This window comes from Lacerta agilis, chromosome 1, assembly GCF_009819535.1.
Source record: "Lacerta agilis isolate rLacAgi1 chromosome 1, rLacAgi1.pri, whole genome shotgun sequence".
Lineage (NCBI taxonomy): Eukaryota > Metazoa > Chordata > Lepidosauria > Squamata > Lacertidae > Lacerta > Lacerta agilis.
The window spans coordinates 32,980,576-33,008,074 of NC_046312.1; the positions used below are offsets into that span (position 1 = coordinate 32,980,576).

Consider the following 27,499-nt stretch of genomic DNA (forward strand, 5'->3'; position numbering starts at 1 on the left):
ACAAAGAAGTTGAATGCATAAATGCTATGACTACACATCTGAAGCTGAGGAAAGCATGTCTTTCCAGATGAGAAATGTGGAGGGAGGGAGCACCACTTCATTTATAATGAAACTTTGAGAACAAAAATAATTATTTGGGGGAATTTTCCCCCTTGCCTGTACAACTAAATTCAGAGCTAATCATTAATATAAACACTTACAGAGGTTCCTTGGCACATGTGGTTCCTGCATGTCAGGTTTGTTTAAAAGGAACCAAACATACATTTGGAACAATCACATTCATTCACTTTATTTCTTATAGCCCTGATAAATACAAACATCATGAAGTATTTATCGTGAAATAGACTTTTGCTGAAATATTGAATCCACACACACACACACACCCGCCCCGCACTGCTGGATTCTTTATTCATCAGTAAAAACAACTTTCTTTGACATAAATTTCTAAGGTGTTTATGAATACAAAACACAAGCCAAAAAAATACTGCCCTTTTCCTCCAGGGCAGCTTCCCCTAACCTAGTGCCCCCCAGATGTTTGAAACCATGCTGTCAGGGGCGGATGGTGTTGTAGTAAAAAACATATAGAGGGAAGTAGTTTGGGAAAGGCAGATCGGGAAGATGTACAAAAGGTTCAGTCTCAACAGGGATACAGTATTCAGCAAAGGATCACAAACTAGAACAATACTAAAATAAGATGGATCTGTTCAAAGGACTCTGGGCCGGCTATCTGAAGAAATGTAAAATGGATGGTGATTATGTTTCCCTCACAAAGAATCCTGAAAAAACTAAAAACAGTAAGAAAATACAAAAAACCACATTAACAATAAGGTAAAAATGGTAAAGGACCCCTGGACAGTTAAGTCCAGTCAAAGGCGACTATGGAATTGTGGTGCTCATCTCGCTTTCAGGCCGAGGTAGCCAGCGTTCGTCCACAGACAGCTTTCCTGGTCATGTGGCCAGCATGACTAAACTGCTTCTGGTGCAACTGGACACCGTGACGGAACCAGAGCACACAGAAACGCTGTTTAGCTTCCTGCCACAGCGGTACCTATTTATCTACTTGCACTGGTGTGCTTTCGAACTGCTTGGTTGGCAGTAGCTGTGACAGAGCAATGGGAGCTCATTCCATCACAGGGATTTGAACTGCCAACCTTCTGATCGGCAAGCCCATCAGTGGTTTAGACCACAGCGCCAATACATCAATGTAAAAGAATCCACTAGACATTTAAAGGAAGGCATCTGCAGTGCACCGCTCAGTGAAATCCCCTCCTCCCTTTGGAAGTGTTTTACCAAGTGAGGACTGCCTCCCCATAAAACTTTGTGTGTTCCCCCAAATATTATCTCCAGAAAAATCTAGCACAGCTTAGTTCTGGAGCACCAGGCTATGAATGGTTAGTAATCATGATGCCTGTGTTCTAACTCCACTGTGAGTGCCAATATATCTTTGGATATTAGGGGGTTTTTTTGTTGCAGTCGGGTTGCTGTTGTTATTGAACTTGATTTTTTGTATCCTTATTTTTTAGTTCTTATTGGGATTTATGTGGAAATTATTCAATTTGGTTTCATGCTTTTTCATGTGTTTGTTATTTATGACTTGCTTTTGTTATGTTTGTAATTATATTAATGTTTTTAATAACAAAATAAAAAAATAAAAAAATCCTTCCAGTAGCACCTTAGAGACCAACTAAGTTTGTTCTTGGTATGAGCTTTCGTGTGCATGCACACTTCTTCAGATAGTTTTTTTTCATGTTGTAGGCCACCATGAGCATGGGTTTAACTACAGAAAGGCGGCCTACCAATGAAATGATGAATGGAGGAATCGGCATCTATATTCAATCTGCTCCGCAATATGTACATGTAATAAACTGAACTTCATTGCAGCAGGTGTTAAGGCTAAATGAGGCACAGAAGAAGCCAGAGGGAGGAGAGAGGAGAGGCGCATATGCTGAAGCCAGAGTTGATTCACTCCACACATCTCCCAACAGGCTGGGAATCATAATGGCCAACAGCACTGTTCCAGCCGGAAGGGAGAAGAAGGCTTAGACCTTCATCTCTTCCCAGCCATTGACTCTTTCTCTCTGGCTGTGTCTGGCTCTAGCAAGCTGCTGCCCTTGCTGCTAGTCACATCCCAGCTATCTCATCCCTGCAAAGGAAATTCAGCCAATTTAAATTCTTCACAATCCAACACCGTATCCCAGCCTCCTCCTTGTAGCCACTGCCATTTCAACTGATTGTTGTTGTTTTTTAATCCTGGCTCAGGCCTTCACCATCCACATGGGCTGCTGCTTCTCCAGGGAACATGGGGCAGAGGACAGAGCATTCCAGGTAGGAAACATGGGGATGAGGGTTATTTCAGGCCATCTTGCCTGTCAGGGGAGTCTCACTGGCAGAATAGCTGGCATTAAGTTAAACAGTATTGCCCCCCCCCCACTACATGATCTATTAAAACCATGACCAACAAAAACGATTGCTTTCAAGGGGTTTATCACAAACCACAAACATTCTGGTTTATCCCCACCACCACCACCACTTTTGTTGAACCCCCCTCCTGACAGCAGTAATGTGGTAGCATTGAAGAGGCATCACAAAACCAACTAAAGCAGAAAAAAATCCATGATCAATGCACTATTATTGTGTCAGTAATATGCTGCAGAATGTACCCACAATAAGACATGAGTCTGGAGGAGCCCCAAAATGCTTTACCTCAAGTTGCTACCTTCTGGTTGGGAGAGGCAGAAAAAAATAGGACCCTCACCTGTGAAACACATGGAACGAGGAAGTCTCTAAGTAACTGCCTTTTTCTAACTATCTTAATTAAGCACAGGCCCATAAATTAACACATGCACAATTAGTAGAAGAAGCGCTGTTTTGAGAAAAAACAACAACTCCTAAACCACTTGACTGGCACAACTCAGAACTCTTCATGAGACTAATAAATCACCAAGTGAGCCTCAGGTTTCAGATTGTGTGGTAACAATAAAACACTATACTGTAGTCTCCAAAGGAGGAGGAGGGGAATCAAGATATATGCTAATAAAATAGCATTTTGCTAATATATCAGGTTTTTTTGGGGGTGGGGAGAATAACATAACTTCTTTCTATTGGTTCTGCAGTGCAAAGTTAAAATAAACAAGGAATTGCACCTCATATCTCGGTCAGTTCTCCAGTGTAATTAAAACATTAACTATCTACAAAAAAATGTTTAAACCGTTTGATGTTTTCTGACTTATTCAGTTCTTCTTCCTTTCCCCCTACAGTGGACTTTGTATTTCATCTCGCACAAATCTACAGGGTACAAGAGCATGTAGCTTTTTCTTCCAATGCACTCCAAGAGGGTTTCCATTTCTCTGCCTTCTCTTATCTTTCATGTGGTCCTCAGGTAGACTATTCTTGAACCACAATCAAAGAGTTTATTTTTGAAGAGAGCGCTCAGCCTGCCATTCCAATTTATTTGGCATTTCAAGCTAAAACCGAGAGCAGCTCTGATGTCTCCAATTTCCCCCCATCTCACAAGAGTCGTACTTACTGAATGACAGAGCACAGTACTTTTGGAACTCTTCAATCAGTTAAGTATTCCTTATTATAAATCTTATTATCATGCTTGTGAAGGTGAAGAAAGATTTCTGAATGTCTAAAATTGTTTCAGCTCTGCCTCTGTGGAATAACTGGCATATTCTGAAGAATACAATAAGAACTATGTATCTGCATCTAGCTATATGTGTAGGCAGATTTTAACTAAAGCTTCCACTGGGAGGATTGTACCATGTGTAGAGTTCCATTCACAGAAGTGCTCATTTGTCCCTAAAAATGTGTTCTGGGAAGTTGGGTGGGGGGACCCTCTGGAGCAGAATGAGAAAGCAGTGCAGGGCGCTACAGGAGTATGGATAGTTTGGCAAAACATGCAACCCACTATTCGACAGGAACCTTATTTGAATCCTAGTTCCCTTGCAAAAGGAAGGAGCCCTTCCATTTGTGGAGTGTATTTAAATTTGAAAAGAAGCACAAAGAACCTCATTATAGATTAGTTAATTCTTTCATGGTTCTCTCTTCATGACACACTTATTTGGTGCTATTTTTCTAGAAAAAGAGGTGCTGGAACACACCACAAACACCTCTCTTGTTCTCTAATAATGGCAATAGCACCCACCTGAGAGATGCCGGAACTGAGTTCTGGCGAATTGTGGATGAAAAAAAATGCCCTGCACTTATTAAGATTTACATGGGTTTTTTTTCCATTCACCTTATCTGTTGACTTTTAGGCTGGGATATATACACAGCCTAGTGTGCACATATAAGCACTTTCTGATTCACCACATTCCTGAAACGCTGCCCATAAAGACTGGGGGTCTCTGAAGCAGCATTTCACAAGGTGTGAGGGTCTATTGATGGAAAGAAAATCTGGACCAGCACCACCATTTGCACACTCAGAAAATTGCATAGGGTATGGACAAAAATGTGTTTGGATCCTAGCCTCTAGCCTTTCTATTTCATTATTTTAAATTTCTTGTAACCAGCTAAAATTATGGCTGGTGGAATCCAAAATAACTAAAATGGAAATAAGTCTTTTAAAAAAAACCAACCAAAAACACGTCTATCTCATTCACAAAGCAAGGAATTAACCAACAATAATCTGCTCCACTGGACACTTGTTTCTTCATTCAGAAATCCAGACAGAAACATGGACCCTATCCTTGAAATCAGGGGGACTTACATGCTTTTAATATGTGGTAGGACATTTTCCTTAGACGAAATGCCCAGTAAAAGAATGCTTATGTTTATTCAGATAAGGGGGAAATGCTACTAGCTCTGATAAATACATTATAAACATTTTGGGTGACATTCAATTAGAGTAGACCTATTGAAATTAATGGGCCTAAGTTAACAATATGAATTAATTTCAATGGGTCTACTTTGAGTAGTACTTAAAGTGCACAACTTTAAAATCTGAACTCTGGCTGAGACTTCTCCTTACCTTGCTCTCTTAAGAGTGGTGCTGAATGGTAGAACACAACATGGTTCACAACGTAAAAATACGAAATTAGAACGCAAAATACATAATAAAACAAAAATAATCCAATAAACACATTTAAAAGGCCACAGAATGTTAATCAGCCAAAAGGTCTGGTTGAAGAGAAACGTTTTTGTGGTTTTCCTTTCAGCTCCTGCAAATGGTTGGATAACTTATTTATAAAGTCTGAAAAATTCCACACCATATTTTTTATGAGATTTGTCAAACAGTCACCTGTTAAGTACACTTTTTAAATACCTTTCTATAGAGGTGAGTCAATTAATTTGAAATGTGTGCTTATTCCTTTCCAATAAAATTCTTTATTGTGGGTCCTTTGTGTTCATAACTAGCTTCAGTAATAACCCATTTCCAGTTACAAGTCAAAACAGCCTCAGTCCTTAATGCTCTAATAAATAAAGGGCTTAACAATTGGGAGCTAATTGTCACAGTGGGACAGCCTGGGAGGCTTGTAATCAGGACCTTTTTTCACTATTCATTTTCATATTGTTGCAAAATAATCACCTTAGGAGCTGTTTCAAATAAAGAAAATATTTCAAACTCATACATGATACAGTGTACACACTATGTGATTTAATAATTTTAGACCAGCGTTAATATGCAAAGTATTAATATACAAGGTTTTCTTTCTCTATCTTGACATAGCAATGCAGCAGAAAAAGGGCGGGGGGAGGTCAAAATGGACAGGTTCCCTTAAAGGCAAATTATTGTAAAATTCCAGATTTACTTGCTACATCTTCAGTAAAATAATAAAAATACAAAAATTAGTATATTTAGAGGCAAGAAGATGCTATAAATTTCTTTTAAAAATATACTTATCAATCCAAATGTAAAGGGAGGAATTTGGAATGAGCAGAACTCACACTGTGCATACCAGCGGGGTAGCGAGCTGCTTTGCCGCCCGGGGCGGCAAATGTGAAGCCACCCCCCGGGGGCGGGGCGCCGCTCCATAGCGCGCACACCCTGATGTCACGACGCATGCGTCATGACATCACGACACGTGCGCAGCCTCCTGGGTGGACTGTGCATGTGTGGACATGCGCACTCCACCCAAGATGGTGGGCGCAATCGGCCGGCACCCCTTACGACCCACGCTGCGCTGCACCGCGCCGAGTTTTAAGGCTGCGGCGGGTGAACAGCAGCACAGACGCTGTTCTGCTGTTCGCACGTTGCAGCCTTTTAAAAGTTGCCGCGGCGGCGCCGTTGATCATGGGGGTGGGGCCCGCCCCCAGAGTGTCACCCCCCAGGGCGGTACCCGGGGCAGACCGCCTCCCCACCCCCTTGCTCCGCCCCTGGTGCATACAACAGTTTAGCTGAATCCCACTCAAACTTTTTAATGTATTGAAAGACCAAGATTGAGCAATAGAGGTTCACTACACATGAAATTTGAGGAAGTATGCGCTTGTTCAGTTCATACAAGGATTTCTGTTTGCCTATTGGAAACAGATATGTTCTCTTCTCTTGTGCCCCACATCCTCCACAAATCTGGTCTGGGGAATTCAGGGACACCCGTAACTGCTACAGTGGTACCTCAGGTTACATACGCTTCAGGTTACATACTCCGCTAACCCAGAAATAACTCTTCAGGTTAAGAACTTTGCTTCAGGATAAGAACAGAAATTGTACTCTGGTGGCGCAGCAGCAGCGGGAGGTCCCATTAGCTAAAGTGGTGCTACAGTTTCAGGTTAAGAATGGACCTCCAGAACGAATTAAGTTCTTAACCCGAGGTACCACTGTATAGGGTTTGGGGGGCATCCAGGGAGAGGAGAGGAAGGTAACATCCCATTGTGCAGAGAAAAGTTCTTGCACTAATGGAAAGAGTGCACTGAATACTATCAAAGGTGCTAAAAAAAACCACCCTGCTGTTTTATACTACTTTCCTTCACAAGTACTCACATGTACTGGTGAAGGTCCATCAGAAAACAAAACCATGTACCTGTCGGCACATTTGGATCAGTTCTAAAGGATGAATAATAATGAATGCAACTTCTTCACAGATTAATGAAGAAAAATGTAACATTCATTGTCTTCAAAATAGTTTAAAAGTTGCAAATATAAAATAAAATGTTTTTAAAAACCTGAGAATTTTTGTTTTGATAAAGCAAGGAAAATTTCTAGTAATACAGGCTAGAGGAACATTGCCTTAAAATGCAGGCTGCCTGAGTACATTACTTCAAAGACTAGTTCTTACCCAATGTTCAATCGCATCAGGGGAATAGACAACATGGTAATCAGCATATTGCTTTCACCCCGAAGTGCATAAGCACGAAACAAAAGCCTCTGTTTGAAGTCCCATTAGTAATACTCTGGATAACCCTACGGATATGAAATACTCTGTTTACCGAGGTCATGACTCATGACCTCAATATCATTTGCACATCAGTAGAATTATGGCCAGTGTCATTACTTAGCATGGAATTACAACAACCAGTATTCATTTGTACCTGAGTGTGATAAAACATCCTTACCTACCTGCATTACTGAATAATTCAAACCTGCTCTGTGGCTGATTAAATATGGCGAATATCTGCTGGAATTCCTGGTCATTCACCCTTTTCAACGTCCTGGCAATGCCAGTGTTTGGAATTCCTAGACCATGTTCTCCTTTCACAGACCAGATCCAAATGTGATTCTGCCTATTGGCACATGGAAGATGTCTCCTTCAACAATCTTGTTTTGCTTGCTTAATAATGGGAATACTTGATGTTGTCCTAGAACTCCAGTTTCAACCAAAGTTGTAATGGATTTATACCATGCTAAGATGATGTTTCCTTACTATTGTTTCTTCACTGAGGCTGAAAGACTGACCCTGGCATGGCATTTTTAATTTACTTTAAGCAGACTACCATCTAGGGACGCGGGTGGCGCTGTGGTCTAAACCACTGAGCCTAGGACTTGCTGATCGGAAGGTCGGCGATTTGAATCCCTGTGAAGGGGTGAGCTCCCGTTGCTCAGTCCCAGCTCCTGCCAACCTAGCAGTTCGAAAGCACGTCAAAGTGCAAGTAGATAAATAGGTACCGCTCCGACAGGAACATAAATGGGGTTTCCATGCACTGCTCTGGTTTCGCCAGAAGCGGCTTAGTCATGCTGGCCACATGACCCACAAAAACTGTCTGTGGACAAACGTAGCTCCCTCGGCCAGTAAAGTGAGATGAGCACCACAACCCCTGAGTCATTTGCGACTGGACTTAACTGTCAGGGGTCCTTTCCCTTTAGACTACCATCTAACAGGGAAGTCATCAGTATTCACCAGTCCACTTACTGGTCTTGGCTGACACAATCTGACTCATCAACTGCAGTTTAAGATGATTAAATAAGAACTCTCCCAATTTCACAGACTCAAATTTTTCTCTCTCTCCAGAAGCCTACTATAGATTCAACTGGAGCTCCTGAGAAACTAAGAACCCCTCTCTTGGTTTTCCTCAAAGCTGATTGACAAGGAAGAAAATGTGTTCTGCATTATTTATAATAGAATTTGTAAGAATTTTCTCAAAGTGATATTCTGAAAGTGTACAACAAAGTTTAAGTAAAAACAAATAAAATAAAATAACCCAACACAAAACAAATAGTGTGACCACCAAAATGTCGTTAGGAATTAATAGGTCTTAAAGAGTGGGGAGTGTCAGGAACTGCCACAAGTCAAACTCATAGCCTTGAGATATGTGCACCCCTGCCCCATATAGTGAGCCACTAATCTGCAGGCTGTGAGCTACTCTCATGCTCTAGACCAGTGATAGCCAAACTTGCCCCTCCAGCTGTTTTTGGACTACAGCTCCCATCATCCCTAGCTAACAGAACCAGTGGTCAGGGATGATGGGAATTGTAGTCCCCAAACAGCTGGAGGGCTGAGTTTGGCCATCACTGCTGTAGACTAACTCTGCTCTCCCAAGATGACTACAGCATCCTCTTAAGACAGGAAGATGTATAAGGTGGCTTCAACTGAGTCTTTCCTTAGCAACATGGAGTGTGTATTCAACTAAGTTTTAGACCCACTGAAATTAATGAACACAATTAAGTTAGGTGTGTTATTTCCAGTGGTTCTACTCTGGGTAGACATTTGTTGAATTCCATACATGGTCTTCTGAAAATTTGGTGCAGCTGTTCTTCAGCTCTGACTTCTGTTCCTCTCTTTGAGGCTGCCTCCTGGTTGGTCCTTTGTTCCTGACCTACTCTTTAGTTGTGATTTCCAGTTGCACTTCAGTTCTAGCTTCTGGTTTATTATTTGATCCTGACTTGTTCTCTGGTCCTGCCTTCTGGCTTCATCCCTCAACTCCTGGAGCATCTGAAGCCAAATATCAAGCCCAGCCCTGATGGGAAGTCATGTGTGGGAAAAAGTGTTTTCTCAAATATCCTAGGTACAGACTGTGAAGGGCTTTGAAGGAAAGCACCGCCACGTTGACTTTAGACTAGACACACACCAGCAACTTATGATAGGGCTCATACCAGATTGGCATTGTTTGCATCCTGCAGTCAACATTTAAAATGCCACTGTATGCAAATTCTCTGCTTGCTCTAACTGGAGTTCTAAGAGGGGGAAGTAAGGAATGAGGGAGACAACCTATTCTCCTTGGGTTTGTGATTCTTCTTCACCCACCAGCATTATCAGTAGGGAGTGGGGTAGACATAATATAAGGAAAGAGTGATCCTTTTAACACCTGCAATATCTTCTAAACAGAAGAACTATTGTCTATCAGGCAAATAAGACACACACACCCCCGTCCCCATATATCTGAAGAAGTCATAATTTCAGGGAAACTGAAATTATTAAAATCATGTGCACAGAGAAAACCTTACAAAATGTTTTTGCAAAGTCCCGGATAAATTTTGTTGAGGCAGGGGAGGAAACTACGGTACTTTTGGAAAATTACAGTATCTGATATCTTGAATCAGATTTCCAGCCCCATTAGCTGGCACAGAACTTGGTTGCGGAAAATGTGTGCTTTGCTTTTTGTATCTTGAGCATGTGAGTGTGATTTCTATTGTTTTCAATTCAATAATCATACATGTAAAAGCATCCTAGAGAACAACCATATAGCAGATATAAGCACCTAATAAAGAAGAGAGATGATAGAATAATATGCTACAGAATCAGTTATTAAAATAATAACATCAATATTATCAAATGAAGAAGTGTTATAAGCTTATTTTTAAAGGAATATGCAGGCACAAAAATGCACCTTAAAGAAAATGGTTCCGTACTTTGGTATAAGGCAATCCTCTGCACTATGAACTTGCTAATAATTTATACTTTTGGTTCTGAATTTGTGGAGTAAACAACGACATTAGGTAGTCATCTTCTTTTTAAAAAAGTATATATAGTATGCCCCATTGGTGCAGCAGTTTTTAAATTCTAATATAATTTCAAGGTTATTATCTATTTCAGAACAACACAGAGGGTCAGAGTTCACAGCAGCCAGAATTTACAAACCTCCAATGGGTTTTGATTGACAGCAATCAGCATCTCTTCAGCATCACTGAGGGAACAAAGTACAGGTCAAGACAGCAGGCGATTTCATCTGTCATTTTTAATTATCTAAATGATATTCACAGACAAAACCTTTCCCATCTATCAGGGCATCACATTACCATAGACAATGTTTGTTTAAAGAAGGGGCCATAAAATCAAACAATTATGAATGCAGACAAGTCTTGCTATTGACTGCATAAATAATCAAGTGAGATTTCCAAAACTCTCTCCTAATGAATGGGTAGCTTGCTGGCAGGAAGTGGTAAGTAATAATACAGACAACAGTCTAATGTTCTTATTGACTTTTACTAAAGCTTGGCTACAGAGCAAGGATTGGTTTTTTTTTTAAAAAAAATGACGTCAAGTAAGGTTTCCATAGGAGCCGTATTGATAGCAGTACCCAGCTAAAATACAAGTAGTTAACTCTTGACCTTATAGTAGGACCAGCGATCCCCCTGAGAGAGCTGAACGCTAGCAGTACAATACATCATGAACTAAGCCAACAGCCTCAGGGCCCTGACAACATTACAGCACAGGGAAAGGGTCCCTTTCTTCTGCCATTTATAACAGTGTAATCTGCAATAATTCAACAGTAGCCTTGGAAATGAACTCAGTTTGAGGTTGTTAGATCAGTAAATAAAGCTTTGTACGAAACAGAGATGGAAAAGTAAATATCTAATGGAAGCTCACCTACAACATTTCGCATCAACCCCAACTATAACCCCTAAGAAAGTTGCGCACCTGAACTGAAGCCAAAAAGGTGATTATTTTTCCCAGCTCATCCCAGTTTGAGATGGAACTGAAATCTAGTGTTACTGGATATCAACGGATTTGTGGTTAGGGCCTCTCCAGATCTATTTCAAACAGGAGCTGGAGTTATCAGAGCCGACAGGTATATAACATCAGTTCAGAAAAGAGCCTAAGGCTTCTCAGAAGTAGTCTGTGGGGCCTGGTGATAACAGAAGTGTCCCTGTTCAGGTTCTTCAGGCATTATGTCCGAAGAGGAAATCTTAATCTGGGTTGTGATCAAGGGATGTGCACATTAACCCCCACCCCGCAACATCCCATCCCTGCCCAATTTATCAGGGCGCCTAATCACATGGAGACTTCTATTTTCATCCAAGAAAACGTGGGTAGAAACCTCCTTCAGACCTTCCCTGTTCAACACAGGAAGTTCTGGAAGAGAAAGGGTGAGGCTAGCATGTGCTGCCATACATAGCTCCTACGCAAGATTTCCTGCTTAGGCAAAATGTAAGAACAGGGCTATTGCCATGCACCAGGGATTAGAGAATCTTGAACAACCTTTGCCAAGATGGTGCCTTCTAGATATTTTGGACTACAATGCCCACCAGCCCCAGCCAGTGGCCAGTGCTGGCTGGGGTTTGTTGGGAGTTGTCATCCAAAACACCTGATGGGAAGTGGACTGGTGAAGAATGCTCTTGAGCATATAAAGAAAAAGATTAAAATTAACACACACAGTATATTGATGGGGTTTTTTGTCTCCCAACCTTCTAAAAGTTGGTCCCACCTGCCTCATATAGTGGCTTATTTCACATTGGGTATCTGAACTAGGGAGCCTATTGGATCTGCTCTGCAATTAATATTTTAAAATTAAGTACTGAACACAGCACAATAGGGTTTGCTGAGCACAGAGGTGACAAAGCTGCTTTCTGTAGGGATTAGCTGCACAACCGATTTCCCCACAGTTGATGGGCAGTGACATCACCCCTGCTTTCTGCACTGACTGGCTGTGTGATCAAGTTTGCCACAGAGCTTGCACTCCCCTGCTTTCTGTAGGGGTCAATTGTGCAATTGCGTTCCCCCTTGGGGATCTTGGTGGTGTAGCTGATCCAGCCTTGTATCTACCACCTTGAGGTCACATGTAGGGGCAAGCGGGCATGGTTTGGGGAGGACTGTCTCACACCCATGCCAGGCCAAATTTGGCCCACAAGCTGGAGGTATTAATGATTACAATTAATTATATAGTAGCTGCGTCATATAAAAAATTCCAAACAGGTATCAGAAACTTCAGACTATGGATGCAAAAACATCACTTTTATAAGACAAAACTTCTTATTTTCATATTCTTCTTTTTTAAAATATAATTTTCCTTTTCTGTACTTCTCAGTCCTTAATACTTGCTATTCAACATACTATTACTATTGCAGGTAGATAGCTCTCAACAACCTTACTCCCAAACATGTTAAAAAAAAAAGGATGTATGGTGTGACTGGACTGTTTAGTTTAACTCACCATTTAATCCCACCATTTAATCCTGCCTAATAGGAAAAACACAATGTTTTACTTATATAATCATTATTATGCCTCCCTTTAAATTTTAAATTTTTTTGGGGGGGGGATTAATTACATTTGCTGCTTTCACTTGTATGATCTGCTTCTTGTTTTGGTAGTTCAATGACTCAACCCCACTTAAGACTGCAGTCTTAGGATGATAGAGTTTTAACATATAGGAGCTTCAACAGAACAACTAGTGAGCTGGTATAATGCAGCAGTAATGCAGGTGACAGAGTTTAGACCCTTCAGGTCAGGTCTGCCCATGTTAAAATAATAATCAGAAGACAAGGTGGGGAAAGTATCTGCCCATCTTATTTTGCGACTGTTATTCAACCAGGAGCAAAGGTGAGCCAAGCAGGAGGATGCTATGCTTGTGAATTATGGTCATGTAGGCAAGCCATTTTTAAATATAAGAGCAGTCACAGAAGCTGACATTTCTTCTGCAAAGTGGTGTTTCATGAAGGTTAAAAAGGCCAGAACACAATTATTCGTCACAAGGTCTAAATAATGAATAGAAATGTCTTGGCCTAAAAAGTAAAATGTTCAGAAACAGCAGAAATGTAAACCATGGGTGTCTGGAACAAACATTATGGTTGGGTTTGGAAGACTGCGGTCCTCCATATGTTGTAGGACTACTTCTCTCATCATTCCTCACTACTGGTCCTGCTGGTTGGGGCTGATGGGAGTTGTAGTCTCACAGCATCTGGTGGGCCAAAGGTAAGTGAAACAAAGGGGGGGGGGAGAATCACCCTCTTCTGAAAAAACAACACCCTGGCATATTCACAAGTGTTGCATATTTACAGGTGCTATAAACACTAGCCATCTATGACATAAAAAGGACTCTGATAAATGGAATCCTAAGGAAAAGAAGTATGCTACTAATATTATTTTAAACTCTTAACTGAAACTTTGGCTCATGAAGAAATGATAAAGTCCAGGGATACTTCTTAGGTTGAACAAATTATTTCCCCCCTATATTTGCAAATTGCAAACATACAGGACTGGTGCTAGGGCTTCTTGCACCCTAGGCGAACCACCTTCTGGCGCACACACCCCCCGCCAAAGCCTGCTTTATTGGGAGGTGGGGGGGTGGAGAGGCAAGCAGCAGTTTCTCCGCTGTAGCGGAGAGCTGCTGCTCGCCCGCCCCGCCGCCCGCCAAAGCCTGCTCCCCCCCCCAGTGGTTGGCAAAATTGAGCTTCAGGCTGCTCTCCCTGCAGAAAGCTCTGTGAATCAGAAGCACCGCTATGTTCCTCATCCGCCTCGCGTGCTCGAGTCCCGTGTGGCCGTCAACGCGGCTGCCAATAGGTGGGGCCCAAAAGCAGCTTCGGGGGAGCGTGGGTAAAGAGAAAAGCCGCGGCGGCAGGGCGGGCAAGCAGCAGCTCTCCGCTGCAGCGGAGAAACTGCTGCTTGCCTCTCCACCCCCCACCTCCCGCTAAAGCAGGCTTTGGCAGGGGACGGGCGGTGGGATGGGCGAGCAGCAGCTCTCCGCTACAGCGGAGAAACTGCTGCTAGCCCGTCCCGCCCAAGTCTGGCCAGCGCCCCCTCCATTTTGGCGCCCTAGGCGATCGCCTAGTCGCCTAAATGGACGCACCGGCCCTGCAAACATATTATAAAGAACAACAAACCACCTTGAACTTAAAAACCAGGTTTAAGCAGTCACTACTGAAAAGATAGTGAAAATTTTAAAAATCACCCGTCAACACATCATAGTTTGATTCCATGCAGTTTTAAATAATCTAGTAATACTGTAAAAAGTTATGCAGTGCTGATTGAGATCTAGCTAGATCTCACTCTTCTCAAAACTGAAATTGTAAGTCCCCCCCATTAATAAAATTTGTATACCACCCTATACCCGCAGGTCTCAGGGCAGTTCACAGGATAAAATCACGATATAAAAAGATTATAGCATCATCTTTAAGAAATGGGGAGTGCCAGAGATAATGATCACTGCCAAGCAAATAACAACATTTGCATTTGTCTCTACATTATCAAAAGAAAGCATGTATTTATATATAGAAAAAACATGTTTTGTAAGAATAGAGTACTCTGGTAGCTTTAGAGCACTATGGTACTATCCAGCTGACCCATGATTCCTTCTTGTCTGTTAAAAATGCTGGGGGACTAGGGGACTGATTCAACTTTCGTGGCTGCTTCTTTCACTTACCTTAACAGAGGTATGTGTGTTTTGTTTGTAAGTGTGCATATTTCTCAATATGATGTATTAGGATATCTGTGGCCAATCAGAAAAGCTGACCACAATAAGTCAAAGCATTACTCACTTAATGTAATTATACGTCACCTCTGCTCCTTTCCCCCACTGATCTTAGTTCAGTCAAAACTGGAATTTGGGGGCACAGGGAGGTTCATATGGAGAGAATGCTTCCTATGATAGCCTGGGCTGTGAGACCCTATACATGATTCATGATGAAACACTGTAATTCTTATGCGTCATGTGCATCATGTTACTATTTCGTTCTGATCTTATGGGTGAAAAGGATTTAAGGCTTTGGTCTCTAATTCAACTGGATTTAACAAAACTTACTCATGAGTAAATGTGTTCCACATTTGCAGCCCCTAATATTATGCTTGTGGTTTACTGCAAATTGAATGAAAAGGAAATGTAATCAATGGTGCTGTGCACTGCATTTGGAATACTGCCAGCTGAAGAGCTTGACCCCAGACCTTTAACTGCCATAAATATTCTCGGAAGGGAAGATCCCTCTGTAGTTTCTAAAAAGCTAGAAGAATAACAGAACATCCCCGAGGATCTATTTCAAGGTTATCAAAGATGACCTCAGTGTTTTTCTAACTTCTGGCAGCAGACTACTGCTGCAAGAGCAATATAATGCCCAAACACTGTGGCAAATTCTTTAGTGCTTCCCTGGCTTCACACACAAACACACACACCCCTTCTCTTTTCTCATGATTTTTGGAAAATACAGTCCCCAGGGGATTTGGCTCAACTTTAAATTTCAGAAGCTCTATATTATGTGTCAAGGAAAGGATATAGGGTTCTCATCAGCAGAGAAAAAAAGATTCTTACACAAAAGCAGGTCCTTGTGTGCTTGATTTTTCCTTTGTGCTGAAGGACTGTGTGTACACACTAGAGTTTTAATGCATATGGGTCACACAGACCCCGTTTTTCTGAGGCTACTTCTGTGTACTTACATCCACACACAAACTTCCAATTTTATGCCTCTGAAATCTATCTCTGTGTTTCCCATCCACATCAGTAGGTGGTGCTTGATGGGAAGTATTCATGTTGTGCACTATTGTAAAGTCAACATGACACTTCCCCCAACAGTTAACACTGTGTAACATTGAAGTCATATTAAGAAATTACTTGCTGGTTCAGCAGCCAGACTCACAAGACAATAATCTGAAGGTTTGTGGGAAATCTATCACAGAATCTTCCACAAGTTAATCTTAGATTTTAGCTATAAAGCACAGGATAATATTTTTGGATTTTGAATTATTTATTTATTATAAGATTCCCCCCCCACACACATTTCTATTCCAAAAACACATAACTCAAGATGGATAAAATAATAAAAATTAAAAGCAATCCTCAATTAACTATAAAATAAAATATACTGATGGGAGGATGGTATACAGATTTAATAAATGTAAACAAACAAACAAACAAACCTCTCACTTTCTCCCTAAAGACACATACCAGGGGGCAATGGAAATTAAATGCAAAGCTTCTTTAAACAGAAGATATTCGGTCTATGGCCAAAACCGATATGGGTGAACAAGAAGGATCTTTTTGTGCCCCCACCAATCACATTGCAGATGGTAGCAAGAAACATGAAACGATCGTATCTACAGAATTCAGTGGGTGGGCAAGATGTTTACGTGTGTTATACACAGAAATATTGAGTAGCAAAGTTGTCTGGCAGCTATAATATGCTGAGCCACCTCTTCACCTGCCTCTTTCGATGCCTCTAAAGCTCTATGCTAGATGACCAAGGTTTCAGACTCGCCCTCCCATCTCTGGGGAGGGTGGGAAAAGACTTGTTTTTTTAGAACCCAAGAGAGTGATTTGCAGTCAGCTGTGGACAACAATGACGCTAGCAGGATCTACCCTGACAGAGTTCCAACGTATACATTCACACAATCTGTTCCTATTTGCATTGTGCCATTTCAATCTAGCTGCATCTTATTTCTTCTCCAAAGGGCACAATATACGGTAAGAACGCTCAGAATTCATCCTAGCAGTCATGTTTGACCCAGACATTCCTTACAAAGCGTGTGAATTTAGTTTTAGAAGAGCTACTTTACACTTTCGGGGCGGGGGGGGGGGCGGGAGTACTGCCTTAGATGTGCTGTACATTAGTTTCTACAGAGCTGCTAAAGGTTGGGCAGCCAACTGCTGGAGTAGCACTGGCAGATGCAGGATCCATATGCTCAAGAATCTCGGAAGGAATTCTTATCCATTGCATCTGCATGTCAGCTTGTCTGTGCTGGCCCCACTGCTGGCTTTGTTGATAAACCCGATTGCCTGTCTGCTGTGGTGTCAATTTTTCTGTGCCTCTAGTCATGTAGCTGAGACCTCAGGTAGTCTCTCCACTAAGGAACAATATACGAGCAATCTATGCTTCATTATGCCTACATATAGCTTGCAGACTGCAACTCTTTTTTTATTAATTCGGTATTGGTGATTTGCAGGGGCAGTAAAAATGAAAAATGTTTTTGGAGCACCAAATGGCAGGTTATAATCACCCGCAATATTTTTAATCTTAAAAAAGTAGTTTACTCTCGAATAACTATGAAAGAAATTGATATATGTAAATTTGGACACACCTGGGGGGGGGTGCGTCTAGAGTTGGTAATGCACGAATGTTTTTTCAAGGCAATTTTAAAGACTGCAAACATTTTTACAATTGCAACTTAATTGGTTTGAGATTACAAAATAAACTTCCAGATACAAAGAACTGTGGGAAGAATTTCCACGCCTCACTAAGGTGATTGTTCCATCAGGGTGAGCGTTTTAAATTGTGAAATAGAATGATTATTCCCTCGCCTCTCCTGTGTATTGTTCAGGGGTTCTCCTGACTGACCGGAACCAATTTGGGGGGGGCACGGTGGTGGGGGGGCAGAAGAGATGGGGGGAACCCCATTAGGGGACTTCTGCTGATGGAACTCACCAGTTAAACCCTCCCCGATGCTACTAGTTCATGCACAATTATTTTCCCCCCCCGAAACAAAAGCCTCACATGTCACATCAGCAAACTCACATGCCACATACAGTACTTTTCAACCTAAGCAAGCTATGTTTATTTTTAAAAGCATCATATATAGTATGGAAAGCAGCTGTTAAAAATAAATAAAATCAGCAGGTTCATACAGCCCTTACCATGCCTAAAGTACGGTAGTTCACTGATCTTGGTCAAAAAGAAAGAAAGCTTCTCTTCAATTAACCTCCATGTTCTAACAGAGTGACTTGTGAGCTGGGCATACTCCTCTAATTTTTGTGGCCCGTCTCTTTAGTTAAGCAGCCTCTTCAACCCAGAATGTTGAAAATGGACAGCTTATTCCCTTGAAAAATCTGAGAATTCCAAGGCAAAATTGTGTCCTTATACAACAGAAAGTCTAACCTTTCCTAGCTTTTCCTCGTGCTATTCCAATCAGCCTCTTTCAGCTACCATCCTCACAGCCTTTTAGCTGCTGTTCCTCCTCGTCAATGGAGCCAATAGGACTGTCATGACTCACAGACAGTTACAAGCAACAACAATACAATAAAATAATATAGGTAGCTAACATGTTGCCCTACAGATGTTCCTGGACCTGATCATCCCTTGACAGTGCTGCTCGCAGGGGCCAGGGCACGTGCCTGTTGCTTCCTTCTCAGCCGCCCCCTCACATTGGCTACTTCTACAATAACATAACAATGTTAATACTACAGAACATGAATACAAACTTTACATTAACTTTGTCTACTTCAGAAAATGTCCTCCCTTTCAAGAAACTTGTTCAAAAGCCAATCCCATGAATGACCACGAGGACCAGCACAGTTCTTCGGTCTTTTCAGATACCAGCTAATAAAAGTAATCATGGAAAGAAAAAATTACTGCACCCAACTCTGTGACAGAATTCAAACTGTTTTTCTCTTCTGATAACAAGGCATTAAATCCCACAACATGGCTGCTCCAATAGCAAAAATTGTGCAAAAATAAAATTCCTCAACTCTGGCTGGAACCAGGCTTTACGAAAAATGCACAGCTACTTCTCAGAACGGCACCTCCTGCAGCCTTTTCTTCTCTGGTAACACTTAGGAACACAAAATGCACAAGATGATTTCACTGGACTCTGAATCCACCTGCCACTTAAGCCAGTTAAGTGAAGAGGAAGCAGAAATTATCAGGAGTGTGATAACACTGTGGTGGGCATTGTGTAGGAGACAGGAGGAAAACCAGGGTATGCCAGAAGCCATACATTTTCTATAACATACAGTCCCACTGTCAGTCTCTTTTCTGCTGCCCTTCCCAAGTGTTTGTTTTGACAATTAAAAAGTTTACAAGCTAATAATAAGGCATCAAGCAAGGTAATAGTTCCAGTGTCTGTTTTCCAGATTTACAGTGAATAAGAAGAAGGTGCTAACTGGGCTCAGTAGGTTGGTGTGTACCATGTATAGTTGTATTTAATTACTATTCTAATTAAATAATTTAGCTGTGAATCTCACTGGACAACCTTGGACCAGTCACTGCCTCTCAGCCGAACCTACCCCAAATGGTTGTTGTGGGGTTGAAATGGAGAGAGGGAGAACCCCGTACATTACATTGTGCTCCTTGAAGCAAGATGGAATATAAATGCAAGAAATAATGTATCCAGGGTAAATATATCTTGCATTACTAATGACCACTCCAACAATATGTTAAACTGGCAATATCTTCATCCAATGTATTTGAAAGCATATTGTAAATGATATTAAAATGAAAAAAGGAACAGTTAACTTTGTCGCCCACATTATCAGTAATCTCAGCAGAGTGCAAACAAATGACATTTTTTAAAAGTGCAAGGATTTCTTTTAAAGATCAATGTAAATTAAATTTATAAGTAAACAAATCATCCAGAAATTGGATGTTTTAAATCATCCTGACCTGCACTTTGCAATCTTTATCCAATATAGGGCTCTCTCTCTCTCTCTCTCTTTTGCAGAAACAATTCACTATTCTAGGTTATCTATGTTTTAAAGTAATTTTAACATCTGCAGAAAATAAGGCTAGAGCCCCAAATCACGACTGAATGAAGTCACCATTAAACACAGTTTTGTTGATGTAGCAGGGGATAAAACAATCCCTCTTCAACCTCTACAAGCTGCAGAAAGTCCTCCATTTCTGTTAATGACCCATTCCTTGTGTCTGATTCAATACAGCCCACTGGCTATGGAAATGACAACACTCAGCGGGTGACAACAAAATGGTCAACAAACAGTGCTGAGATATGTCATTTTCTTCAAATACTTTCTCAAGGAATGAAATGACACACTATGGTATTCAGTATCCTGCTCAGATCAAATATTTCTTTATTAAACGAAACTACATGTACCATACTTGCTGTATAAATGCAGGTTTAAGTGTGTTGCTTCAAGCTTCAATTGCAAAACAATTTGATACTTGCTTCTTTGGGGAGCGAGTGGAGAGGATGTCTACAGTTTCCATTTAATATATTTATCCTGGACAGTGATCACAAAGATACAGTGCCTTTGCAAAAAAAGAACTTTGAAAGGAAAGCATTTCTTTACTAAAACCAATCTACTATAGCTAGACCAACTGGGGTGTGGTATCACCATTTGTTCTACTCCACTGTTCTGATATGCAGCGACTGCCACAATGATGTAAAAGTAGGGTAAACCAATTTAGTAATGATGACAAAACAAAAAAAAGCCCAGTGCACTAACTTTGGTACCATTGACAACTTCCATCTAGGGGCAAATAGCAGCTCCGGGTGATGATTTTCCATGACACCAACATGCAAGGTGAAGTGGTTAACCTCCATACCACAACTGGTCCCAAATATCGGCTCTATATTTGGGGGCAATATTAATTTTCAAAGTTAAAACAAAAGCAGCAAGGGAAGAATACTGAGGAAGAAGCTACAGCTGGGAGATTGTACTAGATAGTGATACTGGCCCTTCAAGACTATACCACCCCAAAAAGGGCCTACTTTTTGTAGCTGAGGAGGGAGTGCTGGTGTACAGAGAGGATAGCTCACAGCAGAAGATAGTGTGTGTGTTTTGAACATAATAAAAAATACAGGCCTACAACTCCATAAGAGTCATCCTTTGAGAGCTACTCACACCAATGACAGGGCCTTTATTTGGGCTCCTAGAACTAGAATGGGAGTGCAGTGAAATCAGAGCAGCAAATGAGAGGTAGCTTGGGGCTCAGCCAGACTTCCTTTTGTGCCATGTTTTCCAGGTGCAGCTCTGAGCTTTCCAGGTCCAAGCGTGTTATTTGTTGTCATGACACTTTCCCTGAGGAAACCCGCTGTTGACCGCTGAATCAGAACAAACGGCAATGGGTTTTCCTCAGAATGCCGTTTGTTCTGATTCAGCGATAAGCAGCAGGTTTTCCCAGGAAAAGGAGTGGGCCTTGCCTTGGAAAATATGGATCAGTGCCTGGAAAATGTGGCACAAAATAAAGTCTGAATGAGCCCTTAGTCTGAGCCCTTTTCATAGAAAATTGCTGTGGGGAAGCCTGGGAATAGCAAGCCAATTACACTGGTCTGTTTTACAACTTGGTAGCACCACAAAGCTACGTGGGGCCAGGGATGGGCAATTTGCAAGGGGCCCCTGCCTTGGTTCTTGAGTGTACCATTGTCCACCAATGGCGATAGTGAATGCCACCTAAGATTTCCAGCAAGGTGCCGCTGGAGAGTAACTTTCTGTGGCAGTTACCACAGGAAAAGCTGTAGGAGTGGTACAAGGCCAGGCCTTGAGGAGGAATCCTGAGTAAGGCCAAAATCAGAAGACCTGTGAGACTGAGCCCCAGTAAGCAAAAGGAAGCTCTGCTAGAAGGGGGCTTGGATCTGGAGAAGGATTGGATTGGATCGCGATAAGCACAAGACCCATACTCCCTTATCCCCATGTAAGATAAAATGAATACAGCTATCATTCTGTGTGATCCCAGGACAAACAAGGGCTGCCTGTGAAAATTTGCAGTCCATGCATGCAATAATTCTCACACATGGCCCCCAGCTTTGTACACACATGCATGGGTCCTTGTAGGGGGCAGAAGCAGGCCCCCTAACATCACACCTGCCCTAGGCCCCATAAACTCTCTGGGTGGGCTGCAAAGCTGGTCATGATGGCAGGCCCAGGGTACTATTTATCTTGGGCTGGCCTTGCACAGGATGGACAAATAATAGGATGTGCAAGCTATCTTGGTCATACAGTGGAACAAAGACATGCCATCCATCTATACCCAAAACACATCCAATATGATAGGGTATTGCACTAAGCAAGGTACAACATGTGTAACTTAATAATAATAATAATAATAATAATAATAATAATAATAATATGCTGACATCTTCCAATGGCTCATGAAGATCTCATCTTTTCCAAGGAGTCTTTGGTTTAACTATCTATTTCCTGAGCAGCTAAGCCAGTAACCAAGCCTAAGCATGGGTAACTCAAAGAATCAGATATTCTGTTGACCTCCACTTCTTTTTCATTCCCACCTCCCCATCACCCCCTCCCACATGCTGAATTTTCTATTGTAAGCCCCTTGGGACAGGTACCCATTCTTTTTTACTGATGCACCCTGGATGTAGGCAGAATTTTTCCAATGGTCTGTTGAGGGTGAATTTGTATTTCTAATATGTTTTCTAGTTAACAGCAATGAAAACACAAAACCATTACCAGAGCTGGCATCAATGCATAGCGCTGATATATATCATATCTAAATGACTGATGGTTTTCTCTGGAATGGAAAAAGCAGATATGATGTACTCAGAAACCTGTGCTTGAAATTGATGATGTATATACAATTTTCAGAGTTCCTTTCATCTTATAGTATAATGTATATACAATTTTCAGAGTTCCTTTCATCTTATAGTACAGGAGGGCACTGGTTAGCTGGCTAGAATCCTGAATGGAAGCGGTGAGGATGCAGTGCAACATTTTTCCAAAGTCTCATTAGCCATGATAGTTAAATTGAATCCTCCATATTCAGACGCAGGAGATGCTAGGGACAAACCACCAGAGAGGGGTGCTGGCTTCATGCTCTTCTTATAAGGATGGCTATTTTTAGAAATAGGATACTGGGTTAGATGGACTCTGGAGTCTTATGTGCAAGATAAATGAGTGGAGAAGGGAGTCTAGAATATATGTCCAAGAGCACATCACTGACCCTGTCCCAGCAGCACTGCATGTGCTACCAGATTTGTCTCTTTGATGTATGGGTTTTCAGTTATATTTGCATAGGTGTTCTGCGAAGTTGGGATCCCTGTGAAATTGGGAGTTCCAATTGCATGGAGAACCTAAGTGCACACAATGGGACCTCTTTTTGTAGGATGTGTGAGATTCGGGGCCAAAGCCAGTGGCAAAGCCCTAATCCTCCATCCATTTACTCTACACAAATGGAGGAGGTGTGAATAGAGCTTTCACATGCTATATTATGGCTGTTCTTATAGGAATGGGGAGATTAAAGTAGATAGTGTAGCGTTTTGGGGGGAAACAGCATGGTCTCTTAAAAATACTTTGCTCTAACACACACTTTCTTTTCCATTCTTGTCATCAATACCTTCTGGTTCTTCCCTGTGTTGTGATCAAAATTATTATCTACCCCTCCTTTTAATCCATATTACAGCCTCTTCTGGTTTTTCAGTTGTCACCCATGCTAGGTGGCTTTCATTCCTTCTTTCAGACATCACTGCTGCTACCTGTTCATCAGGTCACTGCTTAAAGCAGAGCAAAGAGAGGGAGTAAAGTGGGGGGTCTGCTAAACTTGTTCTGTTATTCAGAAACAAATAACTTCCATATTCTTAACTACTGTTGGCCTAGCTTGACCTCTCTATTCTACATGCTTACATCACTATAGCCTTTCCTGGCTGAGGAGGACAATTCTTCACTTCATATGGTAACATCTGCACTGTTTTACAATGGTATTACATACAGAAGAGGGACAAATACCATCAACAAAATTGCATTAGTTACCAGTGCACTAAGTCATATTTTCAAGTGATAATTAACTTCGTCTCTGAAAAGCCCCCCCCCCACCAATAGCCATATTTATTCAACACCAAACATTCTACTATAGATACAGGACTCATTTCAACATTAATAACATCTTAAGGATAGTGTTTATCCTTAAGCAGTTTTAAGGTTAAGCGCTATTGTGTACTCATTAGCAAGTTTGTGATGTTTATGAAAAAAGCCAAAAAACCAGCACTTCAAATTGTGTACATTTTAAGCGGCCATACCATAAACTTCACTTTTGATTGTTTTACAGTATAAAATTCTAAGGTATGCTGTTTGGTTTAAGAAATTTGAAAAGCAACTTATTTAAATATGCGGAATTATCTTGAGTTGTTCATACGTGAACTTAAAAGCCGTGCAACACAGGAAAATTAAGTAATTATGCCTCCAAGTTATTTACTGCAATTAAGCTCATTTATCATATGCAAATTAGTGCAAACTGGTCTCATTAGCTACTAAATTACTCAATATGAGCTGAACAATGTAGCACTCCAGTTTGTAATGAAAAATCCCTGTAGAGGCAAGCAGGATCAATTAAGCTAATTTGCATATGCAAATATATCATCTAACTTTTACTTTTCCCTATGTTTAATCCTACATTTTCTGGTCATTCTTGATTATCTAAAAAGGATGGGGTCAATCACCATCTTCATGATATCTTAGTCATGCAGTTGCAACTAGAGGAGAGGTCCTGTGCAGGTTGCTCTATTCTATGCAGACATTTAAGCCCAGTTTATCATAAGATTATTCAATAAAATATTTTAGCATTCACGCAAGAAGAAATTGCAGACTATCCAACCTTATATCCACCCCAAACCCCAATTTTAGCCAAGGAATTTTAGACAAAAGTTGAAAGTGTGATATAAAAAGACAAATCCACTAGGATGTCTGAATGAAGTTAAAAACTTTACACTCATTAATTAACTTGTCTTTATTCTGAACAAGCTATTCCAATTATGAGTTCACCAACATTTTCCAGCTGTACAAAATATGCAATTTCCTTTTCTTGTTTTATTTTTTTAAAAAAACTTGTGCCTTTGGCCCAAAAGGTGCTGTGATTTTCATTTTGACTGTATATTTGCTTTTGATACTGCTTTGCAAATGTCTGATTCGACTGAGTAACACTGTCCTCCTAAAGAATCTAGATGTAAAATAATACAAAATGCGGTTTTATTTAATTTTTTATGACATATTTCAAATTAGATTCATCAGGTTGAACACTGGTCATTGGCTATAATAATAGACAGACTGATTGATTGATTGATTAGGTGGCTGTCAGCAAATTCATCATATCATCATAATGAGAGGATTTGTTCTCAGCAGATATTTGTCTGTCTGAATGCATTTATACATGCATAGATAGGCTTCTGAAAAACGTTTGCAAACCGGAACACTTACTTCCGGGTTTGTGGCGTTCGGGAGTCAATTTGTTAGTCAACTAAGCCATTTGATAACCAAGGTACAACTGTATTCAGGAGCTTGTGCTCCAGCAGGTTTCCCTATTGAAGAAGAAGAAGAAGAAGAGTTTGGATTTGATATCCCGCTTTATCACTACCCGAAGGAGTCTCAAAGCGGCTCACATTCTCCTTTCCCTTCCTCCCCCACAACAAACACTCTGTGAGGTGAGTGGGGCTGAGAGACTTCAAAGAAGTGTGACTAGCCCAAGGTCACCCAGCAGCTGCATGTGGGACCATTAAGTTTCTGTTCTTTGGCACAATCTGTTATATAGCATGCTAAAATAATACACAGCATTTTCAGATTCTCTTTATCAGTTTGCATCCAATTATTATCTCGTTCAAGTTACTGTCAGTCTTCTCTTTTCTACATGTCACTTAAAAACCTTCGGGTTTTAAGTTGGATAAAAATTAACTGGAGCAATTTAAGATGTCCAGTGCTGTCCAGGAGGTCACTCCTTCACATATATTTGGTATAATATTAATGGTAAGGTAAATACAGGAAAACAACCCACCATGAAATAAATCTAGCCACCAATATAAAGGATGAAATACTTATAACTTCCCACATTTCAAATGACGCATTCTATCTTCCTCTAAAAGTCTACAATAAGCACGACTGTAAAGAAACATCAAATAATATTCAATTAAAATTCTATCATAATCATCTGAGATGCTTCAATAAGGTCAGGATGAACAGTACACATTTTGTAAATAGCACTCTGATGAGTTGTATACAAATCTAATTTAATTAGCACTTTCTGAATCTTTGTAATGATGCAAAATATGGGCACAAACCAAGCTCTTTAAGCACTTTTAAGTGTTGCTGATTTAACAGCACAGAGCTAAGCAGCTCAAGTTCTATTGAAATCAATGTGGCTTAAAAGTAGTAAACTTTGGCTATATTGTACCCTATATGTTAATACATTTTCATAACAAGTTAAACAGATTACACAACAGAATGACCTGAAAGCTTTAGCTTATTTATCCTTTCTTAGATATCAACAAGGTAACAATGCAACAAAATTCCTGTGCTATACGCCAGATATCATATGCAATCTTTATATGTTTGATACGATACATCATCATGATCCGCTGGCAGAATAAGAGCATGCAAGTTAAACTTGAACCAAGGTCACACAAATAACAAAATCACTTAATTCACAATCTCAGCATCCTAGAGAAACTCATGCGGCCAATAGTTTTGAATCATTTTTAAATTGCCTCTAAACTTTTCTCTAAAGCCATAATGAAGCTTTAAACATGGACATTACTCATACCAGTTCTGAAAGCGGCAGCTGCATAATCCAGGACAACAGTTTCCCCATCCTATCAGTTTACAAAGAATATTTCTTACTGCTGATATGTTGTCTCTCTTATCTTAAGATAGCATTCCATTTTGAACAAACCGATTAAGCAAGCATAAGCTTCTCATAAAACAGTGGTTATTTTCAGTGCAGTGAAAGAGCCCATAATCAAGTTAATTTTTTTAAGTTTCTTGACTAGCCTGACAAATTATGCCCTTTTTGATCCTATTGCTTGGATTGTGATTCTATTTAGGCTTCTTGTGTCGTAACAAAACTGAAACACATGCACAGCGCATAAGCATTTGTCAAGATAATCTGTTTGGCACATACTACCTAAGAATGTCATGAAATTTTGGGGAACACCACACAGATTATATAGTACTTCTAAGATCTAGAGGACATGCTATCTTCTAAAGAAAGATAACTATCATTTTGAATGTGACAGTCAACAGCAGTAAAAAAGAGGAAAAGGTACTAGAAAACTAAAACCAGGAGGAGAAAAATGAAAGCCAAAATGTGAACAAGACAAAAAAAAATCTATAAATTGTTTTCACAAGATAGTGATTTACACTTAAACAAACACACACAATCATTTGGGGAGCCAACTGCTACTTCACAGTGCAATACGACTAAGTTGTGTGAGATCTAAACCATTACAGCACAAATAATACTTGCCCTCCCTCTCTCATTAACATTCTTTCAATCATGGCTTTCTAAACAGAAAAAACAAGAATTTGTATATTA

The 27,499-nt window shown here is 40.7% G+C and overlaps 1 protein-coding gene across 10 annotated transcripts in view; it reads right to left on the bottom strand.

Moving 5' to 3' along the window:
* NPAS3 (neuronal PAS domain protein 3) overlaps positions 1-27,499 on the bottom strand; it is a 629,290-nt gene that overhangs the window by 312,654 nt on the left and 289,137 nt on the right. The window lies entirely within an intron of this gene.